The sequence below is a fragment of the Tamandua tetradactyla genome, chromosome 4 (assembly GCF_023851605.1).
Source record: "Tamandua tetradactyla isolate mTamTet1 chromosome 4, mTamTet1.pri, whole genome shotgun sequence".
Classification (NCBI taxonomy): domain Eukaryota; kingdom Metazoa; phylum Chordata; class Mammalia; order Pilosa; family Myrmecophagidae; genus Tamandua; species Tamandua tetradactyla.
The window spans coordinates 145,318,473-145,342,081 of NC_135330.1; the positions used below are offsets into that span (position 1 = coordinate 145,318,473).

The window sequence follows — 23,609 nt, forward strand, 5'->3', positions numbered from 1 at the left end:
TCACTTTTCCTCCATTAGCTTGTTCATTTGCAAGTCAATGGAGAGACTCTTCTAATACGTGATTTCATCTCTGCAAGCTATGTTCTGTTCACCTGACTTCTGGAGAGGTATGTTCTCATGGACAGAACTTCCCAGGTGGGTGGCTGTTATCAAATGCACAATAAGACTTCTACTGCTTGAGAAGTCTTTTTGAAGAGCATCCTGTGTGCTCAGTTGAATTTCTTAAAGCCAAGTAGAGGTCTCCATAAGCTTTCTGTTCAAGAGCAGGATTCCTCAGGAGGAAAACTTTAGATTGCTAAGCAATATGGCACAGTTGGGGGTGGAGTTGTTGATAAGAATGTTTTCTAGTCATCTGGGAATGAAGTGAAAGTCTCCAGTGAGATTTGATACAGGCATGCACTACCGGGAGAGAGTAGAGCTGGGTGAGGAAAGAGGGCATAGTCCTACAGGGGAGGCAGCCAAAGAGGCAGGAGGGGATGTCAAAAACACTTGGTTTACTTCATAAGTTTTCCTTAGGCTGACACTCAAGACCTTTTCTTATTAAAAAAAAAAAGTGCACTTGAAAAACTTTAGCCCAGCCAAAGTCACGGGATACTACACGTAACAGTTCCCCTTTCTCCTTCTTCTAAATCTGTACAGTGTTGCAACACTCTGCTTGAGTTTGCCACAGGCAGGGAAGGTCTGACCTTCCCAGCTCTAAGTGTTCATTCAAGAGTATTACAGCATGAAGGCTGGTAAACTACAGAAATGCTGCATAAACTATTGATCAAATCCTTATTTCTGCTTGCCTCTCTAGTCATTATTAAAAACATAATGTTGGACTTCCTGGAAGATGGCGGCTTAGTAAGACGCGCGGATCTTAGTTTCTTCTCCAGGACACCTACTAGGGGAGTAGAAACGATACAGAAAGCGCCCAAAGCCACAACAGAGATAAAAAAGACAGTGTACCCCATCCTGGAACGGCTGGCTGGCTGAGAGAAGCAGCTCGGGTGAGATCGCCGAGGCGCGCGGGCCTTACCGGGCGGGGTGGCAAGCGGCCGGAGTTACTCCCTTCCCCCTTCCCGGGCCGGCTGGGAGAATTGGAGAGGTGGTCCCCTGAAACCAAGGCGACTGGCGCCCACACCACGCGCAGCCCCCGGACCAACTGAGAGAATTGGATCGGAAACCCCCAGGCCGCGGAGAACGGTGACCCCGTGACTCCCGGGGAACGTGCACTCTCTCGGGCGGGCCGCTGCCGCTGGCGCCCTCCCGCCACGCTTGTTGCCCAGGGCCGAATAGGAAATTCGGACGGGCTCTTTCCCTGGCTGCGGCGACCAGCAACCCTCCCTGCGTTCGGACACCCTCCCTGCGTTCGGACCCCGGGCCGGCTCAAGCCGCTTTGGCTAGCGAACCCCCAGGATGGCGAGAGTTTTCCAAAGTTTAAGGTCCCACAGCACCTTTTACTGGTGGGACCCGCAGACAAACGTGTGCCACGAGCGCCACCTACTGGGCAGGATAAGAAAAACAGAACCCAGAGATTTCACAGAAAAATATTACAACCTTGCTGGGTCCAACACCAAGAGAAATCTGAATAAATGCCCAGACGCCAGCAGCAGAAGATAACTGTCCATGCTCAAAAGATTGAGAATATGGCTCAGTCAAAGGAACAAACCAATAGCTCAAATGAGACACAAGAGCTGAGACAACTAATGCTGAATATACGAACAGAAATGGAAAACCTCTTCAAAAATGAAATCGATAAATTGAGGGAGGACATGAAGAGGACATGGGCTGAACATAAAGAAGAAATAGAAAAACTGAAAAAACAAATCGCAGAACTTATGGAAGTGAAGGATAAAGTAGCAAACATAGAAAAAATAATGGATAGCTACAATGATAGATTTAAAGAGACAGAAGATAGAATTAGTGATTTGGAGGATGGAACATCTGAATTCCAAAAAGAAACAGAAACTATAGGGAAAAGAATGGAAAAATTTGAACAGGGTATCAGGGAACTCAAGGACAATATGAACCGCACAAATATACGTGTTGTGGGTGTCCCAGAAGGAGAAGAGAAGGGAAAAGGAGGAGAAAAACTAATGGAAGAAATTATCACTGAAAATTTCCCAACTCTTATGAAAGACCTAAAATTACAGATCCAAGAAGTGCAGCGCACCCCAAAGAGATTAGACCCAAGTAGGCGTTCTCTAAGACACTTACTAGTTAGAATGTCAGAGGTCAAAGAGAAAGAGAAGATCTTGAAAGCAGCAAGAGAAAAACAATCCATTACATACAAGGGAAACCCAATAAGACTTTGTGTAGATTTCTCAGCAGAAACCATGGAAGCTAGAAGACAGTGGGATGATATATTTAAAATACTAAAAGAGAAAAACTGCCAACCAAGACTCCTATATCCAGCAAAATTATCCTTCAAAAATGAGGGAGAAATCAAAACATTCTCAGACAAAAAGTCACTGAAAGAATTTGTGACCAAGAGACCAGCTCTGCAAGAAATACTAAAGGGAGCACTAGAGTCAGATACAAAAAGACAGAAGAGAGAGATATGGAAAAGAGTGTAGAAAGAAGGAAAATCAGATATGATATATATAATACAAAAGGCAAAATGTTAGAGGAAAATATTATCCAAACAGTAATAACACTAAATGTCAATGGACTGAATTCCCCAATCAAAAGACATAGATTGGCAGAATGGATTAAAAAACAGGATTCTTCTATATGCTGTCTACAGGAAACACATCTTAGACCCAAAGATAAACATAGGTTGAAAGTGAAAGGTTGGGAAAAGATATTTCATGCAAATAACAACCAGAAAAGAGCAGGAGTGGCTATACTAATATCCAAAAAATTAGACTTCAAATGTAAAACAGTCAAAAGAGACAAAGAAGGACACTATCTACTAATAAAAGGAACAATTAAACAAGAAGACATAACAATCATAAATATTTATGGACTGAACCAGAATGCCCCAAAATACGTGAGGAATACACTGCAAACACTGAAAAGGGAAATAGACTCATATACCATAATAGTTGGAGATTTCAACTCACCACTCTCATCAAGGGACAGAACATCTAGACAGAGGATCAACAAAGAAATAGAGAATCTGAATATTACTATAAATGAACTAGACTTAATAGACATTTATAGGACATTACATCCCACAACAGCAGGATACACCTTTTTCTCAAGTGCTCATGGATCATTCTCAAAGATAGACCATATGCTGGGTCACAAAGCAAGTCTCAACAAATTTAAAAAGATTGAAATCTTACACAACACTTTCTCGGACCATAAAGGAATGATGTTGGAAATCAATAATAGGCAGAGTGCCAGAAAATTCACAAATACGTGGAGGCTCAACAACACACTCCTAAACAACGAGTGGGTCAAAGAAGAAATTGCAAGAGAAATTAGCAAATACCTCGAGGCGAATGAAAATGAAAACACAACATATCAAAACTTATGGGACGCAGCAAAGGCAGTGCTAAGAGGGAAATTTATTGCTCTAAATGCCTATATCAGAAAAGAAGAAAAGGCAAAAATTCAGGAATTAACTATCCATCTGGAAGAACTGGAGAAAGAACAGCAAGCTAACCCCAAAGCAAGCAAAAGGAAAGAAATAACAAAGATTAGAGCACAAATAAATGAAATTGAAAACATGAAAACAATAGAGAAAATCAATAAGGCCAGAAGTTGGTTCTATGAGAAAATCAATAAGATTGATGGGCCCTTAGCAAGATTGACAAAAAGAAGAAGAGAGAGGATGCAAATAAATAAGATCAGAAATGGAAGAGGAGACATAACTACTGACCTCACAGAAATAAAGGAGGTAATAACAGGATACTATGAACAACTTTACGCTAATAAATACAACAATTTAGAGGAAATGGACGGGTTCCTGGAAAGACATGAACAACCAACTTTGACTCAAGAAGACATAGATGACCTCAACAAACCAATCACAAGTAAAGAAATTGAATTAGTCATTCAAAAGCTTCCTAAAAAGAAAAGTCCAGGACCAGATGGCTTCACATGTGAATTCTACCAAACGTTCCAGAAAGAATTAGTACCAATTCTCTTCAAACTCTTCAAAAAAATCGAAGTGGAGGGAAAACTACCTAATTCATTCTATGAAGCCAACATCACCCTCATACCAAAACCAGGCAAAGATATTACAAAAAAAGAAAACTACAGACCAATCTCTCTAATGAATACAGATGCAAAAATCCTCAATAAAATTCTAGCAAATCGTATCCAACAACACATTAAAAGAATTATACATCATGACCAAGTAGGATTCATCCCAGGTATGCAAGGATGGTTCAACATAAGAAAATCAATTAATGTAATACACCATATCAACAAATCAAAGCAGAACAATCACATGATCATCTCAATTGATGCAGAGAAGGCATTCGACAAGATTCAACATCCTTTCCTGTTGAAAACACTTCAAAAGATAGGAATACAAGGGAACTTCCTTAAAATGATAGAGGGAATATATGAAAAACCCACAGCTAATATCATCCTCAATGGGGAAAAATTGAAAACTTTCCCCCTAAGATCAGGAACAAGACAAGGATGTCCACTATCACCACTATTATTCAACATTGTGTTGGAGGTTCTAGCCAGAGCAATTAGACAAGAAAAAGAAATACAAGGCATCAAAATTGGAAAGGAAGAAGTAAAACTATCACTGTTTGCAGACGATATGATACTATACGTCGAAAACCCGGAAAAATCCACAACAAAACTACTAGAACTAATAAATGAGTACAGCAAAGTAGCAGGTTACAAGATCAACATTCAAAAATCTGTAGCATTTCTATACACTAGTAATGAACAAGCTGAGGGGGAAATCAAGAAACGAATCCCATTTACAATTGCAACTAAAAGAATAAAATACCTAGGAATAAATTTAACTAAAGAGACAAAAAACCTACATAAAGAAAACTACAAAAAACTGCTAAAAGAAATCACAGAAGACCTAAATAGATGGAAGGGCATACCGTGTTCATGGATTGGAAGACTAAATATAGTTAAGATGTCAATCCTACCTAAATTGATTTACAGATTCAATGCAATACCAATCAAAATCCCAACAACTTATTTTTCAGAAATAGAAAAACCAATAAGCAAATTTATCTGGAAGGGCAGGGTGCCCCGAATTGCTAAAAGTATCTTGAGGAAAAAAAATGAAGCTGGAGGTCTCACACTGCCGGATTTTAAGGCATATTATGAAGCCACAGTGGTCAAAACAGCATGGTATTGGCATAAAGATAGATATATCGACCAATGGAATCGAATAGAGTGCTCAGATATAGACCCTCTCATCTATGGGCATTTGATCTTTGATAAGGCAGTCAAGCCAACTCACCTGGGACAGAGCAGTCTCTTCAATAAATGGTGCCTAGAGAACTGGATATCCATATGCAAAAGAATGAAAGAAGACCCATCTCTCACACCCTATACAAAAGTTAACTCAAAATGGATCAAAGATCTAAACATTAGGTCTAAGACCATAAAACAGTTAGAGGAAAATGTTGGGAGATATCTTATGGATCTTACAACTGGAGGCGGTTTTATGGACCTTAAACCTAAAGCAAGAGCACTGAAGAAGGAAATAAATAAATGGGAACTCCTCAAAATTAAACACTTTTGCGCATCAAAGAACTTCATCAAGAAAGTAGAAAGACAGCCTTCACAATGGGAGACAATATTTGGAAATGATATATCAGATAAAGGTCTAGTATCCAGAATTTATAAAGAGATTGTTCATCTCAACAACAAAAAGACAGCCAACCCAATTACAAAATGGGAAAAAGACTTGAACAGACACCTCTCAGAAGAGGAAATACGGATGGCCAAGAGGCACATGAAGAGATGCTCAATGTCCCTGGCCATTAGAGAAATGCAAATCAAAACCACAATGAGATATCATCTCACACCCACCAGAATGGCCATTATCAACAAAACAGAAAATGACAAGTGCTGGAGAGGATGCGGAGAAAGAGGCACCCTTATCCACTGTTGGTGGGAATGTCAAAGGGTGCAACCACTGTGGAAGGCAGTTTGGCGGTTCCTCAAAAAGCTGAATATAGAATTGCCATACGACCCAGCAATACCATTGCTAGGTATCTACTCAAAGGACTTAAGGGCAAAGACACAAACGGACATTTGCACACCAATGTTTATAGCAGCATTATTTACAATTGCAAAGAGATGGAAACAGCCAAAATCTCCATCAACAGAAGAGTGGCTAAACAAACTGTGGTATATACATACGATGGAATATTATGCAGCTTTAAGACAAGATAAACTTATGAACCATGTAATAACATGGATGGACCTAGAGAATATTATGCTGAGTGAATCCAGCCAAAAACTAAAGGACAAATACTGTATGGTCCCACTGATGTGAACGGACATTCGAGAATAAACTTGAAATATGGCATTGGTAACAGAGTTCAGCAGGAGTTAGAAACAGGGTAAGACAATGGGTAATTGAAGCTGAAGGGATACAGACTGTGCAACAGGACTAGATACAAAAACTCAAAAATGGACAGCACAATAATACCTAATTGTAAAGTAATCATGTTAAAACACTGAATGAAGCTGCATCTGAGCTATAGGTTTTTGTTTTGTTTTGTTTTGTTTTGTTTTGTTTTGATTTTACTATTATTACTTTTATTTTTTTCTCTATATTAACATTCTATATCTTTTTCGGTTATGTTGCTAGTTCTTCTAAACCAATGCAAATGTACTAAGAAATGATGATCATGCATCTATGTGATGATGTTAAGAATTAATGATTGCATGTGTAGAATGGTATGATCTCTAAATGTTGGGTTAATTTCTTTTTTTCCGTTAATTAAAAAAAAAAAAAAAAAGAGAAGGGATAATTGGAGATGAAGGGATACAGACTGTACAACGGGACTTGATATAAAAACTCAGAAATGGACAGCACAATACTACCCAATTGTAATGCAATTATGTTAAAACACTGAATGAAGCTGCATGTGAGGTATAGGTTTTTTGTTTTTGTTTTTTTTGTTTTTTTTTCTTTCTATTATTGTTTTAATTCTTATTCTGTTGTCTTTTTATTTCTTTTTCTAAATCGATGCAAATGTACTAAGAAATGATGAATATGCAACTATGTGATGTTATTAAGAATTACTGATTGTACATGTAGATTGGAATGATTTCTAATTGTTTTGTTAATTCTTTTTTTAATTAATAAAAAAAAAAATTGAAAAAAAAAAATATAAAAAAAAAAAAAACAACATAATGTTGTGAAACCATGGGTAGGGCATGAGATTTTGTAGGTTTGTCTAGAGTGATGACCCAATAAATCAGAGTGATTTGAACAGTGAATAAAAAACAGTGAATAAAAAAGTCCCCTTGGGGAATGGTGAGAAAGGGGGAAAGTTCAACTTCCCCAAGTGGAGAATTCTTGATATTCTCACAAGCAATAGGCTGAGCCCCTGATCTTGGGGTTGGTTCATATGAAACTTAACTCTGCAAAGGATAGGTTAAGCCTACTTAAAATTAGGCCTAAGAGTCACCCCCAAGAGAACCTTTTTTGTTACTCAGATGTGGACTCTCTCTCTCAGACAACATGACAAGCAAACTCACCACCCTCCCCCTCTCTACGTGGGACATGACTCCCAGGGGTGTGGATGTTCCTGACGACATGGGACAGAAATCCTAGAATGAGCTGGGATTCAGCATCAAGGGATTGCGAAAATCTTCTCGACTAAAAGGGGTAAGAGCAAAATAAGACAAAATAAAATGTCAATGGCTGAGATTCCAGACAGAGTCGAGAGGTTATCCTGGAGGTTATTCTTACATATTAGATATCACCTTTTTAGTTAAGGTGTAATGGAGAGGCTGGAGGGAACTGCCTGAAAATGTAGAGCTGTGTTTCAGTAGCCATGTTTCATGAAGATGATTGTATAATGATATAGCTTTTGCAATTTGACTGTGTGATTGTGAAAAACTTGTGTCTGATGCATCTATCTGCCTTTTCAGTGGACAAGTAAAACACATGGATCAAAAATAAATAATAGAAAAAAATAGTAAATAAATAATAGGGGGAACAAATGTTAAAACAAATTTAGTGGATTGAAATGTTAGTGATCAATGAATGGGATGGCTAAGGGGTATGGTATGTCTGAATTTTTTTCTGTTTTCTTTTTATTTCTTTTTCTGAATTGATACAAATGTTCTAAGAAATGATCATGATGAATATACAACTATGTGATGATATTGTGAATCAGAATATTCTGATTATATATGTAGAATAGAATAATCATATGATAAGAATATTTGTGTTTATGTTTAATAAAAAAATTAAAAATAAAAATTACAAACATTAAAAAATAGATTTAAAAGAGTAAAAAAAAAAATGTTGTAGATGCACAGGTAGTTCAGTGGTAGAATTCTTATCTGCCATGTGGGAGACCCAGGTTCAGTTCCTGGCCCATGTACTTTCCTGACAAAAAAATGAAAAATAAATAAAAAATTCAACATATGGTGCTGCAATAATGGGATAGTCACATAGAAAAAGAATAAATGTGACCCCCACCATACAGCATACAAAAAAAATAATAATAAAATGTAAAATAAATAACAACAACAAAACAAGTGTTGGTTAGACCCTTTGAGTCTCTAGCACTCATAATAGACATGCTACTTATTAAACCAGAGAACAGGTTTGTCTCTGTGAAGAATTTGATTCAGTCCTTGATGACTAGGTATTCACTCATTCATTCATTAGTATCTATGAGTGTGTTCTCTGCATAGCACTGTTCTCAGCACTGGGGCTATCCAGTGAATGTGACAAAATTCGTATCCCCTTGGGGGCATATGAGGTCATGTTCTCTAGGCCAGTTATGTCCATCCATGATGTTTATTAAAATTAAACTGCATTTCTTTCACTAATTTGAAATGCTTTCCATTTTCTCTTTGTATTTGAGACTCTCGCTCTCATTATATTGTCTGGATTCCCTCAACTTGTCTCAGACGCTTGGGAGTGGTGGAAGCCCTGGAGGCAGCGAAAGGGAATTCTCATTTCTTCCTCTTTATAAAGCCTCCAGTGACCCAGACCAAGACCCAGCCTCTTAATAAATAACTGATGAATGAATGAATGAAAGAATCACCTCTTATAATACCTTTCTATCATGTTTATTCATTCAACAGACACTTATTAAGTGCCAATTTTATGTTAGGTATTATCCTGGGTCATAGGTATAGAAAAATGAATAAAATTTGATATATGTCCTTAAGGAGATCTCAGTTCACCACTTGCAATGCTTAGATCTAAAGAACAAGGCCATTTATTTGCACACTTTTCTTCCCATTCCTGATTAAAATATGTATGTATATATATTTAAATGAAAATGTATATATATTTTAAACCTGTTTTATTTTTAAATTTTGGATTGTTTATTAACTTTTATAACATTTTTCCTCTCAGTAGTCCCTCTCTACAAAGTCTCATTAACCTTGCATTTTTAGAAGCCCCAGTATTTGTGTGAATTTACTGAATTAAATTCACCCACATCTCTTTTCTTTCTTTCTTCTCACCCCCTTCCCTCTTTTCTCCCTCCCTTCCTCCCCCCCCCCCCCCCACTTCTTTCCTTCTTTCAAGGTTGACTTCCAATGTGATTATCACTACAGTGACCTGGTGTATTTGGACCAGATTTTTTTTTTTTTTTTTTTTTTAAAGGAAAGGCAGAGAGAAGGAAGGAAGGATAGAAGGAAGGAAGGAAGGAAGAAAGGGAAACATCTTTAAACATTTTCTTGTTTTATTGTATTCTGTTTCTCCGTTTTTGTTACATGGGCTGGGGCCGGGAATCGAACCGAGGTCCTCCGGCATAGCAGGCAAGCACTTTGCCCGCTGAGCCACCGCGGCCCGCCCTGGACCAGATTTTTAAGGGCTTAGTGAACTTGCATTAGTTTCTTATTGGTGTTGTAACAAACTACCACTGTCTTAGTGGCTTCAAACAGCACAAATTGTAATATCTTATAACACTGAAGGGCAGAAGTCTGAAATGAGTATCATAGGGCTAAAATTAAGATATTGGTGGAGTAGCATTCCTTCTGGAGGTTCTAGGGTAGAACCTATTTCCTTAGCTCTTCCAGCTTCTAGAGGCCATGTCCATTCCTTGGCTTGTGGCTCCTTCCATCTCCAAAACCAGCAGTCGCCAGTTGAGTCTTCCTTACATCACATCACTCTGCTGTCTTTCTGTTGTCACATCTCCTTCTCTGACACTGACAATTCTGCCTCCCTCTTTCACTTACAAGAACTCTTGTGATTACATTGGATAATCCAAGACAATCTCCCCATCTCAAAATCTTTTTTTTTTTTTTTTTTTAAAGACAGAGAGAAGGAAGGAAGGATAGAAGGAAGGAAGGAAGGAAGAAAGGGAAACATCTTTAAACATTTTCTTGTTTTTATTGTATTCTGTTTCTCCGTTTTTGTTACATGGGCTGGGGCCGGGAATCGAACCGAGGTCCTCCGGCATAGCAGGCAAGCACTTTGCCCGCTGAGCCACCGCGGCCCGCCGCCATCTCAAAATCTTTAACTTCATATTTGCAAGGTTTCTTTTGCCATGTAGATAATATAGTCACAGGCTTCAGTGACTACAGAGTGAACATATTTGAGGTGTCATTATCCTACTTACCACAGACCAAATGGATTCTTAAAAAATAAGGGCATTTATTTCTTTCTGGTTGAATTGTAGCTACATTTAACCCAGATTCCAACTCTGTTTCCAAATGCTGGCCCAAATGCTTAGCTGATCTTGCCAGACTTAAATCCAGTAGAATAGTCCCTGTGTAATTCTTTCGCAGAACAGCACCTCATATTGTAGAACAGAATTAATTCTTTATGTATATATGTCAGCAGGTAATATACATTTAATGTTCTAAAAATCAGCCTACCTCTGAAAAATGTCACCTTATTATTGATACTTTTACTACTAGTTTCACACAACTGTTTGTTTTTAGTAACGGTGTATTGATGCTATTTTTGTGCTGTCCTCATGTTTTTGTAGTTCTCTTCTATTAGGGAAAGTAGAGGAAAGCATTACAATATCCTTTTTGGAATAGAAGGTTTGATCTTTGATCATTGAAATGATGGAATTACCACTGTTATATTGAAGTGAATTTTTGAGCAGGAGGCTTATACGACATAGCAAATCATCAACAATGTTTGGTGTACCAGTACCTGGGTGCTCATAGGAATCAAATGTTCCTCTTGTCCTTGAGGAATGCTCAGTTTAGAAGGAGAAAGAGTGCATCAAGGAAAAGAGATTAGCAACTTGTGGGAGCAAGATACATGCTAGAAAATTAAATTGTGGTGATTCAAATCTTATTAGTAGATGACTATTCAGCCTTTAAAAATTCTGTTTCATTGAAAACTGTAGGTAAATGTCATTTCTGTAGCTTCATATTTGCAACAAAAGAGGCAGACAGCTATAATACATATTGAAATGAAATTTCTGTTTATTGAATAAAATTTAATTTTGCTTATATATTTTTTCTTGACATCTTCTTAAACAATTTGGTGGTATTGATGAATAGAAAACAATGTGCAGAACATTAAACTGGGTATTTCAGAGACTAGAAAAGAAGTAAAAGCAATTGAAATATGTTTTTTGATTGTTGGGGTTTTGATTTTTAAGATGTCATTGAGTGTCTATATCCCTGGGAAGTGTGGAGGACATAGATCTGTGGGAAAAGAAAAAGAATGAGATAGTTCTACCTCTTAATGATTGGGAATGAAGGACAGGTCCACAACAATTAATTATGGCAAAAAAAGGTAGATGATTAAATTTCAGAGGTACATACACAATTATATATCATATGTTATATGGAGATAACATATATATTATATGTTATATGGAGATAATCTCCATATGTTATATGGAGATAATTACATAATTGGGAAAGTCCAAGTGTGATTCTGGAGTGACTGACAGGAAATAGCATTTTAAGAAAAAATGTTCTCCTTTAACATATATCATAATCATCATCTCCTTTGATGGAGCTGACTCAGGGAGCTTTTAGTATAGTTTTTCAGGAAAAGGTATAACTAGATTAATGATAAGGTCCTGTGGTTACCTCCTCTTTCTTTTGTTTGCCCAACTTGAGTTGACTTAGATCACAGTTTTGGGAAGAGTCTTATTTGCTCAAAATAGAGTTGGAATTTCCTCATTTCAAGAGCACTAAAAATTTTTGTGTCCGGGGCTGGGTCGGGGTCATGTTAAATATACTTATAATAGTGGCTGGAGCCAGGGTGGGAAGATGACTGAGAACCAGACTTTTGTGTCATAAGATCTGCATCTACTTACCACCCTTAGCTAAAACATGTTTTATTCCACTTGGAAGCAAGCTTGGTAGTTGTTGGTATACAATAAAATCCATAATCTTGTTGTAGATGACTATTCAGTCTTTAAAACTGTATTCACATGACACCAAAATACCCAACCCTAATGCTTTTTTCTTACTTGCTTGTATTTATTATTTTGGCCAACTAAAGTACTTTTTGTCAAACCCATATTGAAAATTAATAATGAGTGCTGAAGAGAACTTTACAGATAATTTAGATCAAGTTTTTAATTTCAGAAATGAAGAGTATTTTGATGAATTGGAGGGACAATGGAAGACGGCTGTGGCTAAGAGTTCTGCTGAAGCCCTATGGTGAAATTCGGAAGCAGGTAGATGATGTATTGGCAACACAAGGTTATTAATTTGTTTAGGATTTGAACTTCTGAATGACAATAACCCACTAATATGTAATACCATTCCCACTGGAGAGAGGTGGGCTAAGTCTTTTCAAATTTGGATAATACGCTATTGCTTGCACAAGCTGAATCAAAGACTCCAAAAGTTTCATCCTAAAAAAACTTATCTTTTCTTTGATTGCTGTAATTTCCAGGCAGGAAACTAAAATTTGTTTTTAAAATAGCCTTTCTCTCTCTCTTTTTTTTTTTTTTCATCTTTGAAACTTATTTGCAAGGCAAGGCCCCATGTTTGATATTTATATGTCTTCAAAATATGAAAGCATACAGCTGACATGAAGAGGGCAACTGATGCAAGACAAAATTTCTGCTTATGAGAAAATGACTTCGGCCTACATTTTCTAAATTAGTTGTCTTATTTACCAGATTATTGTTCAATCTCCTCTTTGTTTTGTCTGGGTTCACTCTCAGTATGGCAAAACAGGAAGGAAAATTTAATCAGTGACTCATCGTGGCCATTCCATAAACTCTGTGAATGGCAGGAGCTTGGAAGTGTAAGCATCCATGACATGCAAGCAGAACTTTCTTTCCATGGTAGCTGAATCCTATGGGCTTTTTTTTATCTTATCACATTAGTTCTTTGTTAATTTAAAATGCTCCTTAGACATCAAAGTTTCCTTGGAAGTGATTATATAGTCATAGGACCTTAATTAAATTGGAGCTTTTACTGTCTATGGTGTCAAGAAATTTAATACATAATACTACGTTGTTTAAAGAAAATGGGCCTGTTGAAAAGCACAAATGAATGCTAATCGAGACATCTTGTTTTAAGTATAATTAATCATCAGTGCAACAAGAGTTTCATTGAAATGTTATGTTGTTGACTTTTAAAAAGAATCTGGGCAACTTACCTGCTTCAGTAAGTTTTGGTTTTAATTATACCTGTCTTTATCCAACTCCCACCTCTGCTTGCCTCTGCAACTTTTCAGCACTTAGATAACTCCAGTGAACGCGTGGATATTTTACCTTTCTATGTGTTTCTACATCAACAGCAGTGAGATTGCAGTTCGGATCTTGCAAGATGCTAAATCTTCCTTTTATCTGTAGAACAGGGATAATAATATTTACTTCACAGATTTATTTTAGTGATGTAATATAAATGTATATTAAGTTTCTGCTGCGTAATAAGTACTCAGGATACTAACTAGATGCATGTCCATCCTGGGAAATGACTGTGGTTTCTCTTTGTTTCCCTTTAGGGTGGATATTTAAGTAATGTTGCCAAACAGACTACTCAAATGCAAATCCAAGAGTACATGCTGAAACTGGCTTATCAAACAGAAGCCAGCTGGCTGCCCTAGACAAATTCTTAGAGGAAAAAAGCATTCTTCACCTAATTCTTAAATGGAAAATTGAGTCTCCAGGCTTAACTGTTATGTGTGCTTGGTTTCCTTGCTTGCTTGTTTGAACTATGCATTGCTGAATAATTTTAAAAACATTATGAAGAGGATGCATGAGCAAAGCAGGGGTGAACTTTCAGGAAGCAGCATAATGGCCATCTCTGTGGAAGAGCCTATAGATGATCACTCTGTCTACCTGATATATTTTTGTAATGTAAATGTATAAATATATATCACCTGAAAATGTGTAAATATGATCACATGAATATTTACATATGCACATATGTGAATAAGAATGGAAATTTAGGTTTTGGACTTTTAAATATTTATATACATATATATATATACGCACAAGCACCATCAGCATTTATTTCCATATGCTTTTATGCTCTGCTCTGTATCTGGGAACCTCATTTCCCAGACTCCTTTGCTTCTGGTGTTCTTTTAATGAAATGCACTCATAGAAGATTCTGTAGGCAAAATAGAGGCTCAATGAACCCATATAAAAAAGAAAGAATTCTTTTAAAATACAAATAATAATTTTCCTAATATATTGATTTTATAAGTTTAGAATTGTAGAAAGGTTTTTTTTTTAACCTCATTTAAAGCAAGAAATACCTGTTTGCTCAGCAATGACTGAAGCCTTTATTAGAGATGCAAGGTGAGTGAATTATCTTTTATTCCCCTTTGGCTTAGATTCTTATAACTTTTTATTTTGAAATACTTTCAAACATACAGGAAAGTTACAAAAATAATACAAACCATATATAGAGAACTCCAACATGCCTCTACCTCCCCTCACCCCCAGGTACCCAGATCTACCAATTTGAACATTTTGCCACATTTGCTGTATCATTCTATTATCTATCTGTCTCTCTATCTCTCTATCTATTGTTTATGTTCTATCCATCCATTTTCTGGACATTTGAGTGTAGGTTGGATGCATGATGCTCCCTGAACACTTGTTATAGTCATGTACACTTCTTAAGAACAAGGATATTCACTCATCTAACCAACTTAAGTGCAGTTATCAAATTAAAGAAATGTACCACTGATATAAAGCTCACAGTCTTTATTTTAATTCTTTTCATATATCCTATAGTCCAATTCTTTCATATATTCCTATTATAGCCTTTCGTCTTCACTTGTTAGAGCCCATTCAAGATCATGTATTGAATTTAATTTAATTGTCTCTTTAGTTGCTTTCTCCCTCCCTCCCTTCCTCCTTTCCTCCCTCCCTTCCTTCCTTTCTTCCTTCCTTTCTTTCTCTTTCCCTCTCTCCCTCCCTTTCTCTCTCTCTCTCTCTTTCTTATTATAGGTACACATAAAAAAACACATATATATCATAAACTTTCCCATCTCAACCACTACCAAGAATACCATTCAGTGGAGTTAATCATATTACAATGTTGGCTACACTTGCCACCATCATTCTCCAAACTTTCCTATCTCCCCAAGTAGATTCCCTACACTCAGTATGCATTAATTTCCCATCCCCCCTGCCCCACTCTGTCAACCTGTTCTCTAATTTCTGTCTCTTTGAGATTGCATTTTCTCCAATATTTTCTTTGTAGTTGCCATGGGGCTTAAATGTTACATCTTAAATCTATAACAATTTCGTTTGTTTTGTTACCAACTTAACTTCAATAACATACACAAACTATGTTCCTATACCCCCATCCCATCATCTTTATGTAATTCTTGTCACAAATTATATATTTATACATTATGAGTCAAAAAATCACTAATTTATCATGAAAGTTTATGCATTGTTTGTGTTGCTTTTTATGCCATGATGTTTGAGAGACTGAGCACAGTATTTTTAAACAGATGACAAGGTTATCACCTTTCAGTGGCACAAATTTATAGCAACAGCAGGATGTTTTACTACAATTTCTATACGGTATGAAATCTAAAAGGTGTTCTTCCAAGCCTTTGTGATGAAATCACATTAGAAGCAACATTTAAGGTAGTGATTGGAGGAAAGGTGGGTGTGAGGAGGGCAGTATAATTGTCATGTAATGAAACAGCACTCAACTTTCAAGAAGGTAATTGTGGAGCGGGCCACAGTGACTCAGCAGCTAAGAGTGCTTGCCTGCCATGCCCAAGGACCCGGGTTCGATTCCTGGTGCTGCCCATGTAAAAAAAAAAAAAAAAAGGTAATTGTGTGTATTACAGGAAGAGTGGATTCCCTGGTGAATGTGTCTCTTTCAAGAAACATTCAATCAGGCAAGAGCTGACCTTTAATAAGCTCAACCACTTTAATAGCAATCACAAGATAAAAAGTTTCTGTTTCTTTAAGTTAGCACAAATTCATGATATCCAGTTTCTGCAGCATGAAAATATGAAATGACAGCTTCCTAATAAGTTTCCCTGAAAACCATAATATTATTCTAGAATCCTCCTTTCAGTAAGACATAGGATGTTATTAATTAACTAATTTCCCTCTTAACCTCAAAAATGATTTAAGGCCACTGGCTATGTGATACAATGGGAAAATTCTGCAGCTTGACCTGATGTAAAATGAGGAATTGGTCTAAGATGATCTCTAAGGCATCTTCCATATCACACTTTTAATGACGTAATTTGGGGGACTACATACTTCAAGTGACTAGACTAAGATGAAGCCTGAACAAGAAACCTCTGTGTATGCTGTATAAGATAGACCCAGATTCAATCTAGAATCCACCTGGAATTGCACTCTCGTGTTTCTGTAGTTTATACATATCCATTGTGAGTCGATGTCATTTAATTTCTGGGAAAATTAGAAGACAAAGATTCCTTCTCTATTTCTATTCCTACCTGGGTGAATTTGGTAAGTAGCAGTCACTTTTCAAACTTAGTAACAACCAGGGAGGTTTTTTTTTACAGTTTCTCTATTATAGGAATTCTAAAAGTTGCCCCACTGTGTGTTCATGAAGAAATTCCACGTAAGTTTGGTGATTGATAGGGAAGGTGGATGAAATGGTATAAGTTTCATCTAGTGAAATGACATTTGACCTGCAGGAAGGTAATTGTAATATTACTAAACAATGTGAAGTTTCTTCCCTGACAGAACAGATTTTCTTTTAAAGACAAAGGGTATAATATCAGTTTTATCTTGTTGTACAATATTTCTAGCCAATGTTTCAACAGAAACATTAAAAAAAGAATTAAAATTAAAAAAACATTTTAAAAAATTTTAATTACTTCAACTGCATCTTCATGTTTGTCTCTGTGCCTAGTTTTAGAGGGAATAATTGCAGTTTCTCTCAAATCTATGTCTCTGCTGCTTAGCAGATGAAAATGTCATCAACAGCATTTTGCTTCTGTATAGATATCTCTGTTGTAGGCTGTCAGCTTCCAAATATCTCAGTGGCTTTGAATTCAGGTAAAATAGAGTTACATTTTAGTTACATCTTAGCTATGTCTCACAATTACAAATATGGATGGCAAATTGAGGAAAAAAAGTTCGTCTTCGAAAATCTATTTTTGAGAGATTAAGCACATGACAGCTTTCACTAAACATGCTTGCTTAATGTCCTTTTATTATTGAACATATTTTTAAATGTTCATTTGGGCAGTAAGGGAAGATACTTGAAAATGCTTTATTTTCTAATGTGAGCCCCACTTAATGATGACTTAATGATGACACTTGTTCCCCTGCAAACATTTTTTAAAAAACATTTTTATTGTAAACAACAAGCAAACCTGCAAACATTCTTGATATGCAAACAAGAAGGGAGTGCTCAACTAAGTTGAATGCTACTGAAAGGAAAGAAAGAAAGAAAGAGTTGCCTGTTCTCCTTGGCCTTGGCAATATGGAGTCCATTAGTGATCTTAGCAAGAGCAGTTGCAGTAACAAGATCATGGTTGGCTGACCAGTGGATGAGGGTAATGGAAAAGGTAGTGAGGAAGTAGATTCAAAATTATTTTGAGAAGCTTGGTTATGAAGGGGAGCAGAGGGGTAGGGTGGTAAGGGGGGTCAGATGCAGAGATAAGGAGGTTGTTTACGAGGTGGAGCATCGAGAACATGTCTGAATGCTAATGGGAATTATGAGGAGAGAAGGAAGATGCTTGGGTGAGGGTGGATACAAAGATTTGAGGCTACTATTTATTCTATATGTATCGGAATGCTAAGGGAATTATATACATTTATCCATTTTAATACTCATAAACATTGTTGGCTAGAGATAAGTATTACAGTTGTGACTCCTTGTTACAATCAGATGGCTAGGAAGTTCAACAAGAATGGCCCCAGGCTTGCTCATGTCTATCAGGAATATCCCTGGGGTACAAAGGTAGAAGCAGTTGTTTCTCCAGTGCTCCCTTGGTTATGTTCCAGTTGAGGTCACATTTGCTGTCAGCAGGGGCTCACAAAGCCCTTCCTCCCTTGGTCTCATTCCATACCATTTTCATTTTCCCCACACCCTCCACTGCCTCCCCTCAGCCCTGGCTTTAGATCGCTGTGCATGACTTTTACCTACGCTTGTAAGCTTTGTTTGCCCTGGATCTCCTGTTCTTGGGAGGCACCCATAAGACAAAAAAAGTTAGTATACTCACACCTGTCATGTGGGAGACCTTGGTTCGATTTCCACCCCCACTGCCAAAAAAAAGTATTGATCCCTTCTCATAGCATAGCATACCTTTGATGCATCACTTTTTATTCATTTACTTATTGACTTTCACGTGCTAGGTAATGTACTGTGCAGCGAACAAGGGGCCAAACTGGGCGCTCATATTTAATGCACATGTGTATGGGGGGACACAGATGCCTAATAAGTGAACCAATGAAATTTTTTTAAAAAGATAACTTCAGATAATGACAAATTCTATGAAAAAAAAATCAGGGCCAAGTGATAGAAAATCACTTTGAGTTTAGATTGGAAGGTCAGAGAAGTTCTCAATATAATGCTAAATGACCCCTCTCCACCAAGAGTGAGGAGAGAAACCAAAAGAACCCATCCTGACCTTCCTGATGGAATAAAATGAGCCAAAGAGATGAAAGAGAAGTGACACTTGTCCAGTCACCCTACACCCATTTTACAGTTAAAAACCAAGGGGCAGAATTACCTAGTCTGCCCTATGACTCAAAGGAAAAAAACCAGGATTCCAGCCTCCATCCATTTATCTCTTAAACAAAACACCAGTTCTTAGCCTACAATAGCCTCTATGAAGTCTTGAGCAAAGTAATTTACCTGCCTCTGTAATTGAAACTATTGCTAACCTGAGTATCCCACAGCAAATGATGTATATGCAAAGAGACTGTGAATCTTTTGGAGGAAAAACATTGGGTGATACAATTTTCACTGCCACACCACCTCATCATTGTGAAATGTCATTTCCATTGACACTTAGGTCTTAAAATTCTGCCAGAGGCCACTTAGTCCTTCCCTTCTCTTCTAGGAAAGAATGTGCCTTAATCTTCCAAGAAAGATGGGCGTTTCCTTCAAAGAAATAGATTGCTCAATCTTGTTTGGTTGCAACCAACTCTAGGGAATCACAAAAATAGGGACAGAATTTTTTTTCTTGTATTTTACTAAAAGTAATGAATGAAAATCATTCAAAAGAATCCAGATGTTTGCTATTACTTGTTTGGTGTGACAGTCCTTTCAAGATTCCACCAGATAATGTGGCCTTGGGGTATAAATGTGTAGCGTGACCTGGGGAAGTATGATTTAATGCTCCCCCCATCAACCTTTTTTTTTCTTGCATGGGCAGGCACCAGGGGTTGAACCTGGGTCTCTGGCATGGCAGGTGAGAACTCTGCCACTGAGCCACCGTGGCCCACCCCTGGTTGACTTTTATTAAAGTATTTTATCCAACCCAGGGGACTAAAATTCAAATTATCTACACAAAACCAGGAAATAACCTTCCTGTAAAGAGATCTAAGTAAGTGAAATGATAATTTAGTAGTTAGAAAATAGATGTATGAAGACGGATAAAAGAAGCTGGGTAATGAAGAGAAAGTTGGAAGTTGTCAGATATCAATTGGTGCTCATTACAATTTCCTTCCTATCCCTGGCAGAATCAAAGCCTCTGTTACCTCAGGGAGAGTCTACAAGCCCTGCCTCCTACCTACTTCTCCTGGTCTCCCTCCACCCCAATTCCTCTTCCATACCTGGTTTCTTTCTCACTACCCTGCCCTTTAGTTATTGTCTTATCAAGCTATCTTGCCTTTCAGGTCTCTACTCTTTGAATAAGTGCTATCTACCACTTTTATTTAGTGACCAACTAAGGTAGATAGATCCTTCTTGTGGTTTTCTGGCACGTAGTTTGTGCTTACTGAAGGGTTTTTGAATGAGTAATCGTAGTAGCTCTGCGATGGTAATCACACATTAGTCTGGCACTTTATGGATGATGGGAACTGCACATTCCTTCTTACAAAAATTCAGTATTCAGGATTGCTTTTTTGGTTTTCAGAACTGTCCTAGTTCTTGGTTCTATCAGGTCATGTGAGTTTTCAACCAGATATCACACTATTTGCTTACTTGATAGGCCCAATTCTCTACTCTCAATAAATCTGTTCCTTGCTCCACACCCTACCCACATCCTCATCCCCAAACCTAAATTCTACCTGTTAAATATCCTAAATGTGGTTTCCTAGGCCCTTCCTGATTCCCAGGACTTTTCAACTCACACTTGGGTCACACTGCCTGTTTAGCTTTGGAGGCTTTGGAGTCAGCTTTTTTCCTACCTGGGGACTCCCTTTGGCTCCTCACTCAGCCCTCTGGACAATTCAACTTCATTCCTAGCTCTGGTTCCTGGTTTCAACAACTAGAAGCCCTTAAAGGCTCAGGGCCCAGGGTCCTGCTTGCCTGAGAAAAATTGGGAAGCAAACAAACAAACAAAAAAAGAGCCAGTTCAATGGCTGCCTTGACAAGTGTTGAGGCTTCAGGGTGTCTGGTGAGAAGTTTGTTTTTGCCCTCAGTAAACAGTCCCGTGAATTAAATTGAAGCTGAATACAAATGTAAAAGGGAGGACTCTCGATGACAGGAGTTTAGGCACATTATCAAAGGAGATGTATAGACTGCCTCTTTGTAAAGGGGGTTAGATGGGAACCACCCACCTTTACAGTTCACCCAGGAGAGAAAACTCCTGCTTCTTTCCAGGGTCAGGTGGGGTGGGCAGGAAGGTGGATGGGAGCAGGTGGGCAAATGGATGGGATTGCTCCAACCCACCTCCTGGGGAACTTGGGTCAGGACCGCCCAAAGGCAGAAGGACATATTAGGCACAAGGTTAGGCGTGACTTTAATTAGGACTTACAAATAGAAGAGAATCTTCCATGGTGGCAACCTGCTGTGGAAAATGGAAATTAATGTTCCTCAGAGGGGTCAGGGGTAGTGCAAGGGCTTATAAGGATTTAGGACAAGGGTGTGAGCAGCAGGGTCTCCTGACACGAGGGTTTGGAGTTTTGTTATCAACAGTGATCAAGGAAGGGGAGTTTTAATGTTTTGTTTATAATTGTTACCATCTATACTTCTTCTACCTCCACCCCCACCCTTGAGGAGATTTGATGGTTTAATTTCTGTCCCTGTCATTGTAGGTGGGTACATGCAGTAACTTATTCTCAATTAGAGGAGGGGGTCAGGCTTGGGTCTCCACACTCTACCTGCACGCAGCAGACTTTGTTGACCATAGGATAGACATCGCATCTACATTCCATAACATAAGAGACAACAGAACACTACCTGTCCTCCCACGCAGAGAATGTAACCCTACAGAGAGATGCTGCTTTGGCCAAAAAAGGGAATTAAACCATTTCCCAATTACTAGGAGTACGGGGTAAAGAGATACACAAGATAACAGAGACATAGGGCTGTCCTCATGTACAATGTTCAGATGTTCCAATGTGCTCAATTCTGCCAGCCAAGCAGGATATTTCACACAGTCCAATATGCAGAGGTCCAAAGAAGGCTGGTAGTGCATGAAGATGGCAAGTCCATGCAAACCCAACCTTGGATTCAATTGTGGGCATGAGTTACTGCTGAAGCCTACTGTAGGAAGGTGTTTACTAGAGTGCTACGGATGAAAAGAAAGATGTTTTTGGAGAACAATAAAGGATATTCCTGCTGATCTAATAATATACATGCTAGTGTTCCAATGGCTGACAACAAGGTACCAGGCAAAGGAACATTCTGGGGAGGTTTTAAATATCAGGTATTCTCCCCCTGCAAATGTTGAGAGTCCTCTACCGTGACATTAATTGTTAGTCTAGACATAAAAAGGGTCCACAATAGTTATACATCAGGTTCCCGTGGGAATAGGAGGCCCCCAGATAAACATTTTAATAGACATTTTTTCATGTTAGACTATGACATTTTGGTGACTCCCATTCTCCATAGACTTAAGATTCCCAACCAGTGTGGCTGCATCTGCCAGCACTAAGGCCAAAGGACCACATTTTCTCGTTTGTACAATCTGAGGCTAAGGCAACAGCAAATTATTATTCTCCCTTTTAGGCTGTTAAGAATCTGGCCCTTTAATTTGTATCCTCTGGAGCCTGCAATGCTCCTGACATTAGCATTTCAATAGGGGCTGGGGTCACAGCCAGCAGGTGTTTCATTCAAGTGAATTAAGGCTTTATAGAGTTTCTCAGTCCACTGTTGCAAGAACCTCTTACCCTCTTTTAGCTATTCCTTTAACAAACCATTCATTCTTTCAATAAGGCCTGCACCTGTGAAATTGCAGGGCAGATGGAACATCCTCATGATGTCCTGATCCATGGCCCATGATTGGGCTATCTGTCCAGTGAAAGGGGTCCTCTGATCACTGTCTCTCTGTGTAGGCACACCATATAGAGTGCTCACTTACTCAGTGACCCCCTGGTTTGCCTTTCCCACCAGGAAAGCTAACAACAGTCCTGTAGCTATGTCTATAGCAGTAAAAGCATACTTAGACCCCTCCAAGAGCAGAAGAGGACTGATGTAATCTACTTGTTACCAGGTTGCTAGGATTTGTGACTGGCTGATGTGCTTCATCAGGTGTGGTAGCTTATGTGATCAATGCAGGAGCACGAAGGACCCTCTCTCTAGTGATGTCCATTGGCTGCTGGGGCATGATGGGCAGCTGAACTTTTGTCATTGGCAGATGTCCCAGATGTCTTTTCACAATTCCTGTCTGCAGAGAGGCCAACATATGACTGTCTATTGTTCCTGCTTCATGGTTGCCATCCAGGTTGCAAGGCCTTTGTAGACAGCCCAGCTATTGATACAGGTAGCGCATCTCCTGGCTCATGCACTATTATTATCCATACTGTTGTTAACTCAGTCCATTGACTGCTTTGCATGGTGCCAGTCTCTCAACAGATAGTGTCAGTACTGGGTTGTTCTGCCACAGCTGTCCATGTGGAAGGCTGCTGGCTAGCAGACCCATCAGTGTACCAAGCAGATTGGGGAGTGATACCTGTGCCTTTTATAGTGGTATTTTAACAGCTATTTCAGGTGCAGTGCCTTTCGCTGTTGGATCATCTATATAGGTC

General features: G+C 38.3%; 2 long non-coding RNA genes across 3 annotated transcripts in view; one reads left to right on the plus strand and one right to left on the minus strand.

Annotated features, from left to right (window-relative positions):
• LOC143681440 (uncharacterized) lies at nt 1–13,990 on the plus strand. 2 transcript variants are annotated; one of them, XR_013174610.1, is made up of 3 exons: nt 1–107; nt 7,614–7,765; nt 12,634–13,990. It is a non-coding gene; the product is annotated as an uncharacterized LOC143681440 (long non-coding RNA). The 2 variants fall into 2 exon arrangements; XR_013174609.1 differs by having other exon boundaries at nt 10–135; nt 7,594–7,765.
• The window catches only part of LOC143681441 (uncharacterized), a 21,921-nt gene continuing 9,827 nt past the window's right edge, over nt 11,516–23,609 (minus strand). The window contains exons 2-4 of the long non-coding RNA XR_013174611.1: nt 14,502–14,619; nt 13,776–13,850; nt 11,516–11,736 (exon numbers count right to left, since the gene is read on the minus strand). This is a non-coding gene — a long non-coding RNA (uncharacterized LOC143681441). The remainder of the gene's footprint in view (nt 11,737–13,775; nt 13,851–14,501; nt 14,620–23,609) is intronic.